This window comes from Bicyclus anynana, chromosome 14 (assembly GCF_947172395.1).
Source record: "Bicyclus anynana chromosome 14, ilBicAnyn1.1, whole genome shotgun sequence".
Lineage (NCBI taxonomy): Eukaryota > Metazoa > Arthropoda > Insecta > Lepidoptera > Nymphalidae > Bicyclus > Bicyclus anynana.
Genome location: NC_069096.1, coordinates 135,671 through 154,069, shown reverse-complemented (window position 1 = coordinate 154,069; position 18,399 = coordinate 135,671). Strand labels below are relative to the sequence as shown.

At 39.9% G+C, this 18,399-nt stretch overlaps 1 protein-coding gene across 1 annotated transcript in view; it reads left to right on the top strand.

The window, feature by feature from the left end:
• Nucleotides 1-5,429: 5,429 nt before the first annotated feature.
• Nucleotides 5,430-18,399, top strand: part of LOC112049839 (calcitonin receptor) — a 71,719-nt gene continuing 58,749 nt past the window's right edge. Inside the window, exon 1 of the mRNA XM_052885407.1 lies at nt 5,430-5,559. The gene's annotated coding sequence lies outside the window, so the exon portion shown is untranslated. The remainder of the gene's footprint in view (nt 5,560-18,399) is intronic.

The window sequence follows — 18,399 nt, the reverse complement described above, 5'->3', positions numbered from 1 at the left end:
ATTGCACATGAATATTGTAGAGTCGCCGCTCCTAACTCCGCCGTCGCGGGCGGGCGGGCGGTGTGAACACGTTATTATAGTATGGCGGCGACGTCACAACACGCTAACTAACTACGTCTCGAGCTGCGTGTGCCCGTCACTGAGGGCTTATTGTATTTTATTTTCAAGCAACTTCATAGTTTTTTATTCTTAAAAAACTTCAGATCTCATTTGGATGGCAGTTTCTACGTTGAAATCCATTTTTTCGGATTCGATATAATTTCAAAGTGAATTAATTCTGCACGCATCTACAGGGTACTACGTACAAGTACGTACCTGCGTATGTACGGTACTGCGATGCCTGGTGGACGGTGGTGTTGTGGTCAAAGGGTGAAATAGGGTTCGAATCAATAAACACTTCACTCGCCGAAAAAGCAACAGCAACATTTGGCGATGATTACAGTTAATTTTTTAATGTGTGTGTTTATATTTGAATGTATTTGCCTCATCTTTTAAATATGATTCCCGTTCTCCTCCAATTGATCGAAAATATAATATTATTTATTTAATTTATGAACTAACAACAGTTACGTGGCGGGTAGTGATTGTACCAATATGTGGCAGAGAACACACCACGAGCAGGTCCCAGGACTTGTGACCTTGGGAGTAGTTTAAGGGTTTGAGTCTCTTTAAAATGCATGAAAACTCACCTTCCCTGCCCGACATGTTTTCCACGACCACACTAAACAATTTATGATAGACACTAATTACAACACAAAACACTATCAATAATCGTTATTGCACAAAATCACTAACTTGACTGGCAGCGTGACGGTGTATACGCTGCCTCACAAACAACTGAGCAAGTCAAGTCATCAAATACCTTCTTATTTATACCAACACTGATACATCCCCTCTACAACAACATAAATAATGATTGTCAATACCACCTGCAATCGAGGAACTCGTAACACAACATGATAATGTGTAGTGAAAATACTAAAACAAAAGCGTACATTAGAGGCAATATGTTCACATAAAATAATCACAGTTACAGCTGCCAGTAACTTCATCATGCATTTAGAGTTGTTCTGCCAACAGTGTAAAATATAAATTTTATTCCGTTTAATTTATAGGCACTCGATTTGTAGTACAGATTTTTCTACTTATCCACCATATTGGGTCCGTAGTGACGTCACGCCTTCGCCGCCCGGCAGCGCGAGGCGCGCTCGGAGCTCGGGCGGAGGGTAATAAGATAAATCAACATGAAAAAGCTCTCGGCGCAAACCGCTAAAATAAAAGAACTCGAAGAGGAAGGTTAAACTAAATCAGATCAGTTACCTGTTCGCCGGGGGAGGGGCGGGGGTTTGGAGCCAAAATACGTTCAATAAAGCGGAAAACGTTCGACAAGTAGGCGATTTGTATAACCGGCTCGAGTTCCGCTGTCTCTACTTTTGTTGCCTGTCACAGGAAACTGCGGAGATACTTTCAACTAATTTGTGTTTCAGTATTCGCTGTTAGAAAGATCAGCAGATCATCGGTCGCATTTGATCCAACAAATTGCTTTGTTATTAGAGAGACTTAGAGAATAAGCTTACGAAATATATTTTTCACCTTTCATGCTCAAAAAGTCCATCGGTTACAAATTTATTAGCTACATATTTCAGTCCAAATATAATACAAATGTTACTCGAATTCTCGAGGGCGCAGCACAGAACAAACGCTCAATACAATCATGTTTTATTACATACTAGCGGACGCCCGCGACTTCGTCCGCGTGAAAGTCGTTGTAAACTGATTGATTGTTAGCGAAGCTACCTTTAAATACAAAGTGAGAAATTTTTACATTAATTCTCAAATAGAGGCAGCACGATTTGTTTATAATAATTTATGAAATAATCATAGATATCTATTTAACTCGTATTTTATTTTTATTTTTTTTTATTGGTATGTATATATGTGTAATTATACATATATGTATTATTATGTATTATTTTATACTTTTATGTAATATTTTTGTATATTGTATATTATTATAGTGTAGATTTTGTAAAGTATATTTTATTGAGTTTATGTTTATCCTATTCTATTTTTCTTTTAAATAATTTAGTAGTAAGCACGGTGCACGTTAGACCGTTGTAACGGAGCAAACTGAAAATCAGCGCTGTGTACTATGCACAGCATAAGGCTGAGTTTGCGACCAGTTGCCATGTTACTAGGTAGGCGAGTAATAATAATTAGTTTCTTTTCTTTTTGTTTAATTTATGCATTATAGCTTAAGCACAATCATTAAAATTAAATAGAGTTTATGTATGCCTAGTAATAAGAATGGTAATAAAGATTATTTATTATTATTATTATTATTATTAAACTTTCAACTACCCCTACCCTACCACTACCCTACCCCTACCCTACCATACCCCTGCCCTACCCCTACCCTACACTACCCCTACCCTACCTTACCCTACCCCTACCCTACCCCTACCCTACCCCTACCCTACCCTACCCCTACCCTACCCCTACCCTACCCCTACCCTACCCCTACCCTACCCCTACCCTACCCCTACCCTACACTACCCCTACCCTACCCCTACCCTACTCATTAAGGCTGCACTTCTTTATTTATTCCCCCCCGTTACACAAAAATAATCCATATAGCATGAATTAGTATGCACGCGCGATGGCTTAGTGTATTTCTTGTATAACTTTGGTGTTTCTTTACCGATTTTTATGATTCTTTTTTTATTGAATAGGTAATAATGTTACCTTTTTTAGTTAGGGATGAGTGATGAGTGTTATAAACATAAGAGTAGACAAATTTAATTAGAAAGCTCCGAACTGCTAAGCTATCGGGAGTTACACGTGCTATTGTGAGTCAACCATAGAAGATAGACATATATATGCTGTTGTGTTTTATAGATAATTTTAAGGAAAACATTTTCGTCATACATGATTTCTATGTAGCTTTAACCATTAAGGCTGTACACGCGACTGAAGCTTAAAAAATTGAGTAACTTCTCCCGTTTTCTCAACATTTCTCTTCACTGCTCTGCTCCTATTGATTGTAGCGTAATGAAAAGTATACTATAACCTGCCCAGGAGTATGAAGAATAATTGTACTAAGTTTCATTAAAATCCGTCCAGTAGTTTTTGTTTCTATAAAGAACATACAGACAGACAGACAGACAGACAGACAGACAGACAGACAGACAAAAATTTTATTGATTGCATTTTTGGCATCAGTATCGATCACTAATCACCCCCTGATAGTTATTTTGGAAATATATTTCATGTACAGAATTGACCTCTCTACAGATTTATTATAATATTACATATTACGCTAGTCCGCCACACTGTCTGCAACACATTCCAATCACGCCCGACACGAGATGTCCTCGGGACATGTCGCAGCGTATCTGTTGCAAACTACACAACGTTCTTCTCTTGGTTACATTTAATATTAATCAATTCATATCTCTTTACATATCTCTTTCTAATTAAAAACATAATATATTGAAAACAAAGTGAAAGAGTAGGTCGTTGTTTACAATTTTAGAAAAGCTGCACGGATGAATAACTGAAATCTTGCAAATAAATTGATTCTAACCGCGAAAACAAAGTACGACTAGTTGAGGTTATTAAAGGGTTATCCCCTTTCAACGGCCATAAGAAAAGAGGAGCTAACTGAATGGAGACGGGTTGTAAACGACGCAGCGACGGGACGACTGTGGACACAACATTCAGTGATGAAGATGTCGACCAAGAAGGACGAAGTTCAAATCGGTTCTCAATCAGCAGAAGCAGTTTGTTAAGTTGCTACAGCTGTCGGCGAGGCGGACGTTACGTGCGATGCTGTACAACACGAGCAGGACGGGGCACACACTAACAAGGAACGCTCGATCTTACAGAACTTGTTACCCGTTGTATTAACATGTTCGCTGAGAAGATACTACGCATCGTAGCTCCGGTCGGTACCTACCTTTAGACAGAGATTATAATTAAAATATTTACCTACCTACTCCTACGCAAGGAATAACAAGAATATTTTAATAAAACTCGGGCATAATTTAAAGGCTATCTCGTTCGGGACGGCTCGGTTGGTCCGTGACTAAGACTGTTGTCACAGGATAACCGCCTTAGACAGCATTAGGAAGGGTTGTTGCGCCCCCGGCGCGGGTTGTCACGTTTCGCCACCGTCGGTGAAACGTAACCTGCGAGCCTTGTTAAGGAAATGCTGATAACAGTATCACTACATTACCTGGATGCTGGAAATAAAGCTTTTTTTTGATCGCACGTAGTACCTATTTTAATAAGTAAGATAACTTAATAACATAATATGAATACACTAGCTGACGTCGCACGGTTGTACCCGCGTGGTTCCCGTTCCCGTAGGAATACGGGGATAATATAGGCTATAGCCTTCCTCGATAAATGGGCTATCTAACACTGACAGAATTTTTCAAATCGGACCAATAGTTCCTGAGATTAGCGCGTTCAACCAAACAAACAAACAAACTCTTCAGCTTTATATATTAGTATAGATCAATATTCAATACTAATAAAATGTACCCACGGAAAATATCGTTTCAACTGTTCTATTCTGGAAAGATAGTTTCGTTGTACACGTGGTACCTAGTATATATTTTTTTTGATTTGTTGCCTTAGTTTCTAGGATTTGATCAGTAAATTGTCTACCAATATAGTCTTCATAGGTAGGTATATAAGTATGATCACTATTTCCGTTTCCCTTCAATCAGTCGGGACAACTGTGTTAGGAGAGGGTAGGTACATTGTTTCTGAAAACTGAATGAACTGAACTGCATTTATGACAGCAAAATGAAATTTTAAAGTATAAAATTACAGTGATCTAAAGAGAGACCTGTGACATAGAAACATATTTACTGAAAAACCGCGGTAACTTATTTAATTTATTAATTTCGGCTTTACTGACGTTTCATCAGTTTCACGCACGAACCCATCTGTTACACCTTACGATCAAATCAAACCGTTTTCCCAAACTAGAATATCTGTGTCAGGGTAAGTTACAATCGTCGTCACTGAAAAGTATATTGAAATTAGTAGCATCGGTTGCACGTAAAGAGGTTGAAATAATAGTTGCCTGTCGGCGAATTTACTTTACAGGTATAGGTATTAGGTACAACTATAATATTTTAAATTTTACCTTTTTATAAAGACCAATAGGTATTTCCTTTTTCCGCCATAACTATTCTAAAATGTTTTAACGGTAGGTACGCTATTAATAGTACAAAGGGCAGGGACGTAACCCGAGATGTCACGAGTAAGGCCCCATTGCCTACGCCGTGAGGTGAGGAGCTCTTATTTGCTCGTGTGTATAGGAAATGACATCGTACTTGAACTTGAGTATAATGAAATAAAATCAAGTATAACAATGACCAGGAGCCGAGCCAAGAGAGCAGTACGTCAGTCGAGGTTCCGCCGCCGCTCCGCCCGCGCGCGCCACTGGCTCGCACGCCTGACTCGCGACTGACTCGCGATTGACTCGCGCGACGGACGAGTGACTCGCCGCCGACCAACTCTCCGGAAGCAACAGTTGACTCGGTGAGTGAAGCGACTGTGAATGAGTACGGCCACTTGTTGGAGTAGCTTCAATTCTGGAAAAAGAAACTATTATTTTTCTGCTAATTAATATAACATTGCAATACTGAAACAATACATGTAGCGTATTTTGGAATTTAAGTATAATAGCGGACGCCCCGCGGCTTTACCCTCGTAGTTTTTGAAATGACAGGGATTGAATATGGCATCTGTTACTTGATGATAAATGAAATAATTTTTAATGTACTGGCTTGGGCGTGAAAGTGTAACATTCAAACAAACTCATATTCAAATTAATATGTATGGATTACCTACTTAGAATAACATAATATTTTCGGGTGCCGTAGACAAAAAACAAATATTTCGATGCCCAAAAAAATTTAGATGATGACGGAATCTTCACTGGACCGACAATGTGATGCAAACCACACTTGCAAGAGTTACAAAATAATATGTACTGAAAATTCATTGTATGTTTATAATTGGAACATTTCTTTATTATTGTAAATATTTAGATATTATTCATTTATTTTGTGACAAGTTAGCCCTTGACTTTCTTAGTTAGCTCGTAGTGATCTCCCCTACCGTTGGAATAACGTATTCATAGGAAGTACAACTTCATTCTATTTTAGCCCCTGCTCGCTGTCGTGGTAGGTAAACCCTATTAGTACAAATTGTATGAAATGAAAAATTCCATCTCCAATCTAAGGAGTTCAGTTCTCAGGGTGGACAGTGTACTATCACTACCTCTGACAGTTCCTTCGCGGCTTCATACAGAAGGTCGTACGTCTTCGCCGGTAACGAGCCTCGCCCTCGGCTTACGTCTACAACTAAACGACCTGAGCCCTTATAGGAAAATATAAATTCCTTAATTTACCCTAACTGGGAATTGAACCCAGGACATCTCTACAGAAAACTAAAGTGTTTTGGATCTTTATGAGATTATTTTATAAAACAATCAATTAAGGAAATTTTCATGTAATAAACAAAGTAGATAATGAGTACAGGTTGCGAGTAAGAAGCAGGTAGCAGATGCTGGAATGGTAGCCGGGTTGTTGCTATTCGTATTATATTGATATAACAATATTAGTTAAACAACAATATTCTGAAGGCATTTGAAAAGCTTAGTGAAAAGTTCTATAATAATTCAAAAAGAAAATCCCGAATTGGACATTTCGTTATCTGTCCTTCTGTCAGTCAAGTTAAGTCAGTCAAGATTTATGAATTTAAAACCTTACTGCCCATTTAATCATTTTATCTTGAAAAATTTTACGTAGTTTTTACTTGGTGTTACTTCGCTTGGTAGTTGGTACTGCTGGTACTTCACAGAACAGAAAACGCTAAAGCTAACGGTGCATAGTTTATGAAATCTTCAGGAATATATTATTGTATACGCGAAACCCTCAGTAGGTACGCGCGTTCGTCGCTCACACTTGCCGGGCCACTTTACATACTAATATTATTTACTATAGGCTACAAGCCGCCGAATTGTCAGCTAATGGTCGGTACTCATTGCCTGGCCGAAGGTCGCGGGCAGTCGCGCTCACAGCGGACTCGCTCTGCGTTGGGAGAGTGAGCGTCTGCGTCAGCGACTGCGACAGCGTCAGCGGTGTACGATCACAATAAACGTTGTAGGATATTACTAATAGCACATTTTGATTCGCATTCGTGTATAACATAGCGTCTATAACAAATAGCATGTAACCACAGTACCTAATCATAATCAAGTGGAAGTAAACATTAACTAACACAAAAATAATTATTCGTATACGGTTAATTTCTCGCCCACGTTATACAATGATATATGACGAATTGACGACAGAGAGGACTGAATGAGGAACGGGTGGCAGAAGCGTTCATAAATGAACGCGTCTTTGTCCGCCCTTAGTCCTCCATAACCTGGTCTATTTGCAAAATTCGTTCTTAGCGGACGTCTATAGACTTCCACGTTGCCAAATTTTATCTTTGTACAGTATAACCTTTCGCTTTTATATAATTTAATAATACCTATAATATAGATTTATTTATGTGACTAACAAACTAAAAGGGCTTACCTTTTCAAAAATTCTATTATGTAAGCCTATTTGAAATAAACGAATGATTTGAGTAGCTTGGTTTGAAGCCATGGGCTGAAGCCTAGGGGTCGTGGCCTCGCGGAGTCATCGGCGGTTAACAATTAAAGCGTACAGTTTGGTGGCCGCGCTCGGAATACTAAGCGGCAAGCGGCAAACGGCTCGTTCGCGGAACTGCGGAGACGAGGAGCCATTGTGTTGGATGCTGCGACCGACTTGTAACTGCTTGATTACTTTATGTTGTGATGTGTAATGAGCAAATTAGTTTTGTAGTTTGCCGTAAGCGCGTGATATCTGCGTATAGTGACGCGCGTATATTCTTCCTCCTTACAGTGCGCGGTAGAACGCAGTTCAATTTAGTCTTCCATTATTAAAATCTTTCTTATTAATACTTCCATCAACGGGGAGAGTTATAGTGTTCAAAATAATGTAGATATGTATGTAGTTCGCAATCATTGACGAATTTTATTTATTAACAAATAAATTATTAGTTGTATTTTTTAATGTTATTTAATAAAAGACGTACCGCCAAGCGATTTAGCGTTCCGGTTCGATGTCGTGTAGAAACCGAAAGGGGTGTGGATTTTCATCCTCCTCCTAACAAGTTAGCCCGCTTCCATCTTAGACTGAATCATCACTTACCATCAGGTGTGATTGTAGTCAAGGGCTAACTTGTAAAGAATAAAAAAAAAAACAAAAAGTAACATACGGCACAATACCTCACTCAGCGCATCACAGCACAGTTCCCTGTGAGCTGTGAGCACAGAGCACGTGCGCGTGTGTCGTCTAGCGCGTCACTCGCATGATTCACAGACATTGTCCTACACGTTTTTTCACAGTATACCTACGGAATGAGGAATTTATAGTGGCATATACGTTGTCATAGAACCGTTCACGTTCAGACGAAGGTATACTGAAACATGTACAGGACAATGTCGTGTGAATGTAGGCTTTGATGTGTGCCGCCCCGTGGTCGCTTTTTGATGGTCGCTGCGGTTGCTTTTTTAGGGACGTGTTTTTGAAACAAATTGCGGGATAAGGGACCGGAAGCCTAGTCAACTATGTAAAGTTATCTGTAGGGTAGGAATAATTTTATTACAAAATCCAATTTTTTCATACTGATAGTCTACAAGAACTGCCTCGTCGGTCCAGTGGTTAGACTATGAAGCTTTTCTTTCTTCAAAGACATTTTCAGTAATAAAACCATATCCCGCGGAGTTTGTAAACGTTTGTGGTGTTGTGCCCCCGTGCCGAATGTTAAGCCGACACGACCGGTCGTTGTCATTAACATCGTCATCATCATTATTAACCCACATTCGGCTCACCGCTGAGCTCGAGTCTCAGTATGAGAGCTACTCGGAGCTGAGTGACTATATCGTCCGGACAAGCACTACTGTCACGTTTATGTTTGCTCACTGGCAGCATTGCTGTGTCCGAGTATGCAGGTATGCAGGCATAACACTACGAAAACACAGAGAACATGACTGATATTAGCAAATACAACCACAGCGGTCGCTCCACGGATAAGCTCTGTATTATTATAATTGTTATACAATTGTTATACAATATTAAGATACTTTATCCAGGAGCATTGTAAGCAATGTCATAGAAAACATATGTACAAGTAATGTACAAAGACTCGTATACGTACGTTCTGATTCTGTGTACTTGGGGATGCCTGAACACAGTCTCAGACAACTGTTAACATCGTACTGTACCTAATATTAACCGAAGCCAGCGTTTTCATTACATAACTCCCCCGCTCTTTAAACGAAGATAAAAAATTATGATCTTACCTCCGCTATATATATTTTCGTATATCGTCAGCAATTTTCCCTCCTCCCGCAGCGCTGATATCACGATAAGCTCTGTTGTGGACGCTGCCTACATTATGCTTTTGTCCGAACTCGGATTTCGGTTCGTTATGTTATGGTGGCCCTTGTCTTGTTCTAAATAAGATGAAATTATAACGTTTACCTCAATTAATCAAATTCAAATAAATTGTTCCGAACTAAGCCTGATCTCTCCGTGGATCTAAGCGACATAAAAGTCCGTTCAATAGTTTTGAATAATATAAAAGTCGACTATAAGACGATTGAAAAATAAATAGGTTTGTGTTTTATTCAATTATCTATAAAAACTACTTGATTAAAAGTAAAACATGAGGTAGAGCTATAGGGTAAGGTCTATCCATACAGAACAAGATCACACCGAGTATCGTGAGAGACAACAAGTGGGCGGGCTTGCTGCAGATTATAGAACTAGTTCTACGCGCGCAGTGTCTTGTCTGCAACCTGCATGTCCGCTGCAGGAGCGCCGGACCTGCTCGCTGCACCGCGGCGACGCAGAAACTTTTCTAATAACGTCGCCGTTAATCTCGCACATTGTTTAGACCCCCTCCCCCCCACAGCCGCCGCCCCTTCCTCTCAAGCTTTTATTAAATACACCTCCGGAGCCTCATTTGCGTGGAATTAATGTCTGTTGTTGTGAGGATTTCGCCCAGAGTGTTGATATATTAATTTGAGAAAATGTTTTAACACCTCATCCACCTTTGTAGTGTTTAACACTTCATTTCTACATTATATGCTTAAATATTAAATGTAGTATTGAATGAAATTGATTTTGAATTTTAGACCGTCGGCCTCGTCTATATTTGTGGGAGTCGCTGATCCTAAGCCCTCATTCGCACGACAGTTTTAGTTTCAAATATAGTATGAAGTTAAATGAAGGTATTTCCAACGTCCAAAATTGAAAATGCAACACTGCTCGAAAAAAAGCGTCGCGTTTTAAAAACGTTGTTGTAAGGACATGTTACTTGGGAATGCATTGGTTGTATTTGAATGCTTTTTTAACGTCGGTTAAAAAGCTCTCGTACGAATGAGGGCTTAAGGCGTATAGACAGTTCTGAGACATACGAGTAGTTATATAAGTAAATAATGTACGTATTACATTTTTCAGTTGGATTTGCTTTAATAATCGTGTATGATGGAAGCCAGCGATAAGGTCAAGGCTGAGTTTCATAATATGCATATTACATATATAATATAAAACAAAATAAAGTGGCCAGATCGTACCAGATACTCGTACGATCGATACGTCGATAAGTTACTCCAGGTGACTAGCTAGTGGTTAGTCTAGAGTCTTTACACAGTATACATCAACATCTCTATAATAAAAATATATACCTATTTTATTTTTAATATTAGTAGAGATGTTCTCCTTTATTTTCTCTACTCGACTAAAACCGCAGAGCATAGTTAATATGATATGTTATAATTTACATCTTGTGCGGTAGATTATTCTTAGAATTAGGTTATGTAAGTTGTAAAAACTCATCTATTTTTATCTTTGTGATACGTTTGCGATGCTCTCTTGCACACGGTATGTTAAAGTTCTGTAAATATTTAAAATCAAATCAAATATTTATTATAAAATACTTTAGTCTTTCGAAACCTAATAGAATGAATTTATGATCGAAACTCGTAAGCTTGTAGCAGGTCGTGCGAGTCGCGCCTGCCAGCCGGTGCGAGTCGCGCCTGCCAGCCGGTGCGAGTCGCGCCTGCCAGCCGGTGCGAGTCGCGCCTGCCAGCCGGTGCCACTTGTTGCGTCGTAGTTTGCATTAAATATACCTCTTTTCATATTTTAATTGAAGATCAAGCCACTTATAGATGAGGCAATTTGGAGCTCATCTAGCTCTTCTTCTTCTTTTTTCTCTGAGAGTGATAATATTTCAGCCAGTAATCAGTGTCAGGTGTTACTGTATGTCGTCGACCGCCGATCGTATAAGCTTGCTCTCCGTGGCACGGCGGCGATTACTGGGATTTCCTAGAAAGAGAAAAGTTCAATATGTCACAGCCCGACCGAGGACTTGAACCTACTTTTGACTGCATACCGGAATATGGACCTATAGTTCATTTATGAGCGCACTTATTTAAGAACCCTGTTGTCTTCGCTCAATAGAGAAAACGCGGAATTTGACAATTTCCGATTTCAATAAATTCCTTTCGTCCCATGTCCGATGTCAAACGAAAGTTTGCTTTGAACTTAAATTATTCTACCCGCGGATTCCATTCCTTAGCGACGACTAAAGAAACAAACAAAAATTTAGTTGTACAATATGACGAATGCAGAATGACAGCTTCTTCTAATCAACAACAAAAACTTTGTACATATATTTTCTACGGTTTTACTAAGCCTTGTCAAAAGACAAAATATCTATTTAGTTGAAGGTAAAGCCCATGTAAACTTTATGTAAGCCCTAATATTTTTCGGGCCTCGAATCCATATGAACAAAATATTATTCAATAAATCCAAATTAATTTTTTCATACTCTTAAGTTTATTCACGTAACAAGTTAGGTTTTGTTGATTTTATATTATTGCCTCGTTTTATCTGATGTTGAACGAGATTATTCTGAATGCAGCGGTACGTTTAACGGTCGGGTATCACATATGAAGCTTATTACAGCCGATCTAGAAAATGTTATCATGCAGTTGTTAAACGTAAAGGAGCCCCGAATTTAGATACCGAGGCTTCCCAACTTAAACGAAACTGTAAATCTTAATCTCAGTAATCGGAAACGACGATCTTTTAATTAGTTTATGAATTATTAAATTGACAGACAGTAATAATTTACAATTCGCTGTGTGCGATTAGTTTTCGTAAAGTTTTTAGTGAATTTCCTTGCAGTATTTTGCTCATTTTCGCGCTACGTTGTTAATTGTCTGAAGCTTACTCTCCGGCGACTCAGCCGAAGTGTCGTCGGCCTGCATCCGACCGCGCCGACTGGTAGGACTGTTCACGTGACACTGAGCACAGGCCGCTTATTCAGCTGTACGTTCTTTGTCAGTGGAAACGTGCCGCAGATCGGATCAACTCTCGTTTGGTTCCGTCTCGCTGTTTGTGGAGCGCTGAGCTGAACCAATACTGCTTCCATTTGCATATTATCTACATTACCGAGCATTGCGGCGTTTTAGCCTACTTGCAGAGGATGTTGTTTGAAACGAATTGTTATAGACGCTACTTGTCGATAATTTGAGGATAAATTACTGTTATCGTCAATTGAGAACGAAAAATTACCTTCATCAATGTTTTTTTTTTCGTTTCTTCTTTCGTGGTCATTGTATTTTCTAATTCTTCGTAGAAATCAGAAACTGAAAAGTTAATGTAGATAAATTCCCATAAAGAGAGCATTCAGTAGTCCGGCTTCAGGTCTCCTATAGTGTCAGTTTGTGATCTCACTGGACAGTACGACTAAATGAAATTTTTTGTACAAAAAATATGTTTAGTTTATAAGACTATAATTTGTGTTGTCCGCCATATATTCATTTACAAACTATAGTAGGTACTATAAGATTGCACTGGAGTATTTGATGTTCGCTGTTGAATGAATGAATGAATAAAAACCTTTTTTAATTTGAGGAGGACGATTATTGTTGTGGTTTGGAAGTAAGCGATTCATTCTCTCTGATGAGAGCGGCCCTCTGCCCTTCAGCGGAGTGCCGCAACCATTACAGGGTTTTATGTAACTCGCCCTTTTGTGTGCGGGTCAATGAATGGAAGCTGAGTTACAATGACGAGTACTTGCTGACGCTCGATCGTATTCAGATTTGATATACTTGCGTGACCTGCAAAAATATCACTTGGTTTTATGGTAGAGTCGGAAGGTGCTTCGAAATTAGACAAGATAAACCCAATAGAGTTTGGAACTACTTATATTGTGTTAGTGGACCCTATGGTGCTAACTGATAGAACATTTATGTACATGTTTGTTCTAAATAAGTACCTCATGTTTATGTTAAAATATTAATTTGTTATTTAATATCAAGGAACCGACACTGCAAATTAAGATGAAATAAGATAAATGTCAAATGAAGCCTGTCTCCGCGCGGTAATGGAGCGAATGGAAAATAATTAAAAGTAAACAACCCCCCCGCACCCTCCGCCCCCGTCTCTCGTACCGTTTTATTTCTCAAACAACCTTTTCTCCGCAAAATTATAATGAGTGAAGTTTTAATATTAATAAAGGATTCGCTTGTTTAATGTACACCGTCAGTGTAGCTGCTGGGCAGACGCGGCTGGCGCGGGTCACCGCCGCCGGCGAGGAGTCACACTTCGTGTTATTTCTTGAACACTTTCGAAGTTGCGCTACTCGTAGCTAACTTCAAAGCTGTCAAAGAGTCAAAAACGGTAATCGTTTTTGACTCTTTGACAAACAATAACGAATTAGTACGATTTCCTGTACCTATATACCTACTTCTAATGTCGGATCTTAGACCTTAATGGATCGGCAAGTGGGACCGATTAAGTTCGCTCTCTGATGCGCGGGGCGGGGGGCGCGGGGCGGGGGCTCATCTCCATAGCGCAGCACCTCGACAGACAAAGGCCGAAGCCACAAGTCGAGCAGTCGAGCACTGGACCGACCCCAGAGTTTATTATATTCATTGTGAGTGTGAACTGCGGCTTCTGCTATTAGCTATTTGTGTTCAATTAGTGCTGTCGAGTACTTGCAGTTGCGCCGTCGGTTTGTGGGAAACAGTCAAATGATGTCATCATCATTTATCACGATACATTTTAATTTAGCGAAGACAGAGTGACTTGTATATTAGAATAACCGCGTGTTAGCTAGTGATCTATATTGTCTTTGTATTTTACAAATTCTAAACTCCTTAACTTGCATGTGTTAAAGATAGATGAAATAATTGTGGAAAACTATTCATTTTAAAAGAGAAAAGGCCGAATAAAAGTTTTAATCACTATGCTATAAAATCAACTTTGTTATCACTAATCTGGTTCCGTACCGTTAGCGAAAGTGGACACAGCACCGACTCGTGCGCGCGGTGTACCTACATATCTTGCGCAAACACCCAAAATGAGCGTCAGCTCTAGATACACAAACCTCGACCGACGAGACGTGTTGTTCAGGCAAACGTTCGCACTTTGTAAATTTGCTCCGTTTTTAATCCCTGAAAACCTTCGATTATATAACCAGCATTCATTAAGCTCCAGCTCTTGGAAGTTGTGAAGTAGCGCAAATGTATGCATTCGGTTCCACCGCACGATCGCTCATTTGCAATTCAAAAGTCTCGTTTGAGTGTGCGGCCCCTGTGTCTGTACTCGGCGCTGCACGCGGCACCCTTTCCCTGTCGCGTGCTTATTGCGTCGCGTCTCCGCCCTCGCGCCTGCAGCGAGCGGGAGCCGTTTTTGTCAAATGTTATATTAAACTACTTCTCAGAAAGGAGGGAGTTTTCATTTCCTAGCGTATGTTATTAAGTGGGTGTTTTATTGAGTGAGATCATCTCTTTGGAAAGATTATAAGTAAAATGATGAATTTTATTTAAGTTTTTGGCCATTTTATCCAATTTACAAAGAATCGGTGGCTTTTCTCTTGTGTATATTATTTGTTCGCGGCGTGCTAAAAATAACTGAAACAGATGAATGAGTAATCAAAGTGTGAAAATATACATATAATAGATAAGTAGGCAGACATTTAACTGTTTTTGAGACAAATAAATTAAATAGGCGTTCAAACTTGTATGGAAACAGCGCCATAATTTGACAGCGCATGGCGCACCCGACAGTCTGCGCTCATTCACAAGTGTAAACACACTTGTATACATTTTATAAGATGCTTTGATGATAAAATAAGTACTTTTGTTTTCTTTTTCTTTCATGCGTTTATAATTTCATCATCATCAACATCACAACAGCCGATGGACGTCCACTGCAGGACATAGGCCTTTCGTACGGACTTCCAAACATCACGGTCCTGAGCCGCCTGCATCCAGCGAATTCCTTGATGTGGTCAGACAGTGCGCTTTCGTGTGGGGTCGTTATTCCAGCATATATAATTTTGTAACAAGCCTTAATTCACTTTGCACGGGGAGCAGCCACTCGTGTGTTAAACTAACGTAACGCGCAGCCTGCGACAGTAACCGTTCGCTGTTGTAAGAGGGCGTCCTAAGAGAGAATGCTGGTAGATCGAAGGAAGTCAGTCGATACGCACAATTAGAAAAACTAAGTTAATTTGTAGAGAACAGAATCTACAGTCATCTTGCTCGGGAGAATTCATCTGAAGGTTTTTGTTGAGGTTTATGTGAGCGTCGCTCCGACTCGCGGCACACTTTACAGTTACGACGCCGATAAAACGACCATCTCGGCGGCGGAGCGCGGGGCGCCTTCACCCTTTCTCGCATTATCGCTAAGGCCGGTTCACATCGTTACAGCGGTGTTCCATGGCGATGTTTTGGTACAACTTTGTATTTATTGCTGAATTACACATAAAAGTAGTTTACTTTGTTTAGAGTATTGAGGTTCTTTTTATTATAATGAGATATACTAGATATACTACCTACTAGTTAAGTCTATTTTCAAGCAACATTTATGTTGTTTCAAATCAGTCAAATGACGATGAATACTAGCTAGCTAGCGATATAGCTAACTAACCTGTGCTATGGGTTGACGCGTTAATTTTGCACACTAAGCCACATAAGACTAAAAAGCAAGAAAAAAAATTGACAGTATAAATTATATCAGTAAATTCCGCACGATTTGATTTAACGGAATCGTGTGAACCGGCTTTAACCTGAGACTTCATTCCATTACGAGTCACAAAGTCAGCAGTATATGCGTTTCTGTATTATATAGGGGAGTTTAGGACATAAATAAAGATGAAAAAGACAATGAAAACATTGACGTTCTTGCCATCTTTTACAAGATTTATTATGAATTTCGTCGCCGCGACTAAGTCGCGCGTCGCAGCTTGCAGCTGTGACGGCGCTGCGGCGCGACTGGTCACTGGAGCACTGGAGTGGTAGTGGAGCAGTGGAGCGAACAGCACGCGTCGGAGCGTCACAGCCGTTTGTAGCTGCATCCGCAGACGACGGAAGTTACGAACTAGCGCGTGGCTGCAGTGAGCGAAGTTCATCCGGTGGTACGGCCCTACGGTGTGTGTACGTCTGTACGGCGGTTTGTGAGCCTCAGTTGTTCCATCGTTAAGAGCCAGACTAAACTCAATATAACTTTTGTTCTATTTATAATTATGTGAACACACTAATAGATTATAAATAGACAATGCAGTTTGTCTGTTCACGAACAGTGTATTTATTATAGTTTCGGTACCCGTTTCAATTGATGAATGAAATTGAACAGATTCTAACCGCTATCACGTCGAAATCTAATTAGTTCGGCGCAGAGCCAACTTAGTTCCACTTATTAAGAAATTGTGTATTTCCAAATTGGCAATCAAATTCTGATTTGTAAATTAGTATCGCGCTAGCCGCTGACGAGATGAGTGAACGTCATCACTAACGACTAGTATAGCTGCGAGACATTGCTAGTCTAGCGGGTACCTACAGCACAGCGTAGGAACAACGAAGTGTGCCTCCGGCGTAGCGAACAGAAGGCTTTGAGCAAATCTCCGGGATATAAGAGAATCGTTTCGCTGAGACTTATTGTTTTATTGCCGCGTCGCGTGCAGCTTACTGGCGCGATCGGCGACAACACAACACAAACAACACAGCACACAAGCGACACAAACTGTACATTTTATATTTTATTCGGTCGAACACAAAGCAATCAGTTGTGGCTTTGCCGAGCGCGTTGTTTGCTCTGCTTTTGTTTGCAATTTGTTTAAAGGCTCCACCTCCACGTGTGCCGGCGACCGGCACATCTGCATACGAACGACTCGCTGTTTAGTTAACGATTTATTTCACGCAGTTAGTTACAAGGTGTACAGTATTATACATAAGTATATTCATTGGCATTCAATATTGAAAAAAATTACAACCGAGTTCTAAAAAGCGAAAAACAACATTAAGTATATTATTTTCTACCTACTGATCACTTTGAAGGAGGTGCTAAGCCGGTGATCTGTTAATTCAAGGCGTATCTATCATAAAGATTTTTGTTTTGCAGACATTCTTTATTCTTTCATGTGGTTGTTTCAGTAACGACTAAAATCAACATCACACAAGTTTGACACCGACGAAGACGACGAAGTAGGCCTACTAACAAAACTTCTTGCTCTAACTTTTAATTTTAAAATATGTGTTCTAATTAAAACGAACTATAATAAACCTAATAATATGACCATAGAAATGATCGTCGGTAAGTCCACAGTCGCCGCCCACCGCTGGGCGCGTCGCCGGGGTCATGCCGCGTCAGCAGAGCTGCGACTGGCTCCAGCTAATCACTGCCTGTAAGTACTTGTTGCGCATTACTTGAACAATAAAACAATGGGTTCACAGCGTACAAGAAAGAATACTAACGCGTATAAAACCGAATAAAAACTTGGCTCAAAGTTGACACAAAAATTACCAAAGTTGTGTTAGCGGCGGATTCTTTGTCAAAGGACCGCTCGCGATACTTTCGAGATACTTTCCTCGGCTTCCAAAAGTGAATATTTCGTTAAGTTGTGTTGGGAGTTGTTCGAGCCGCTCCCTCGGCGCCGCGACGGACCCGACGATATGTTTGTCTGTCGGTGGTTTGTGTGACGGAACCGATTGCGATACTGTTTCCTTAGAATAGGTTTTTGTACAATATTTGTATAAAAAGTTAATATTTTTAATTATACATGCGTTGTATAATACATAAAAATGAGCTTAATAATTTCATTATGCTAATGATGGATGGGTTACAACGTAAACAAACCTACAGGCAGAATAGAATACCAAATGAGGACGCACGGACAAAAAGGATTAAAAATGAGGAAAATATAACCTCCCCGCTAGTGCGGGTCACTGGGTTGGGCACACATGGGCAACACATGTTG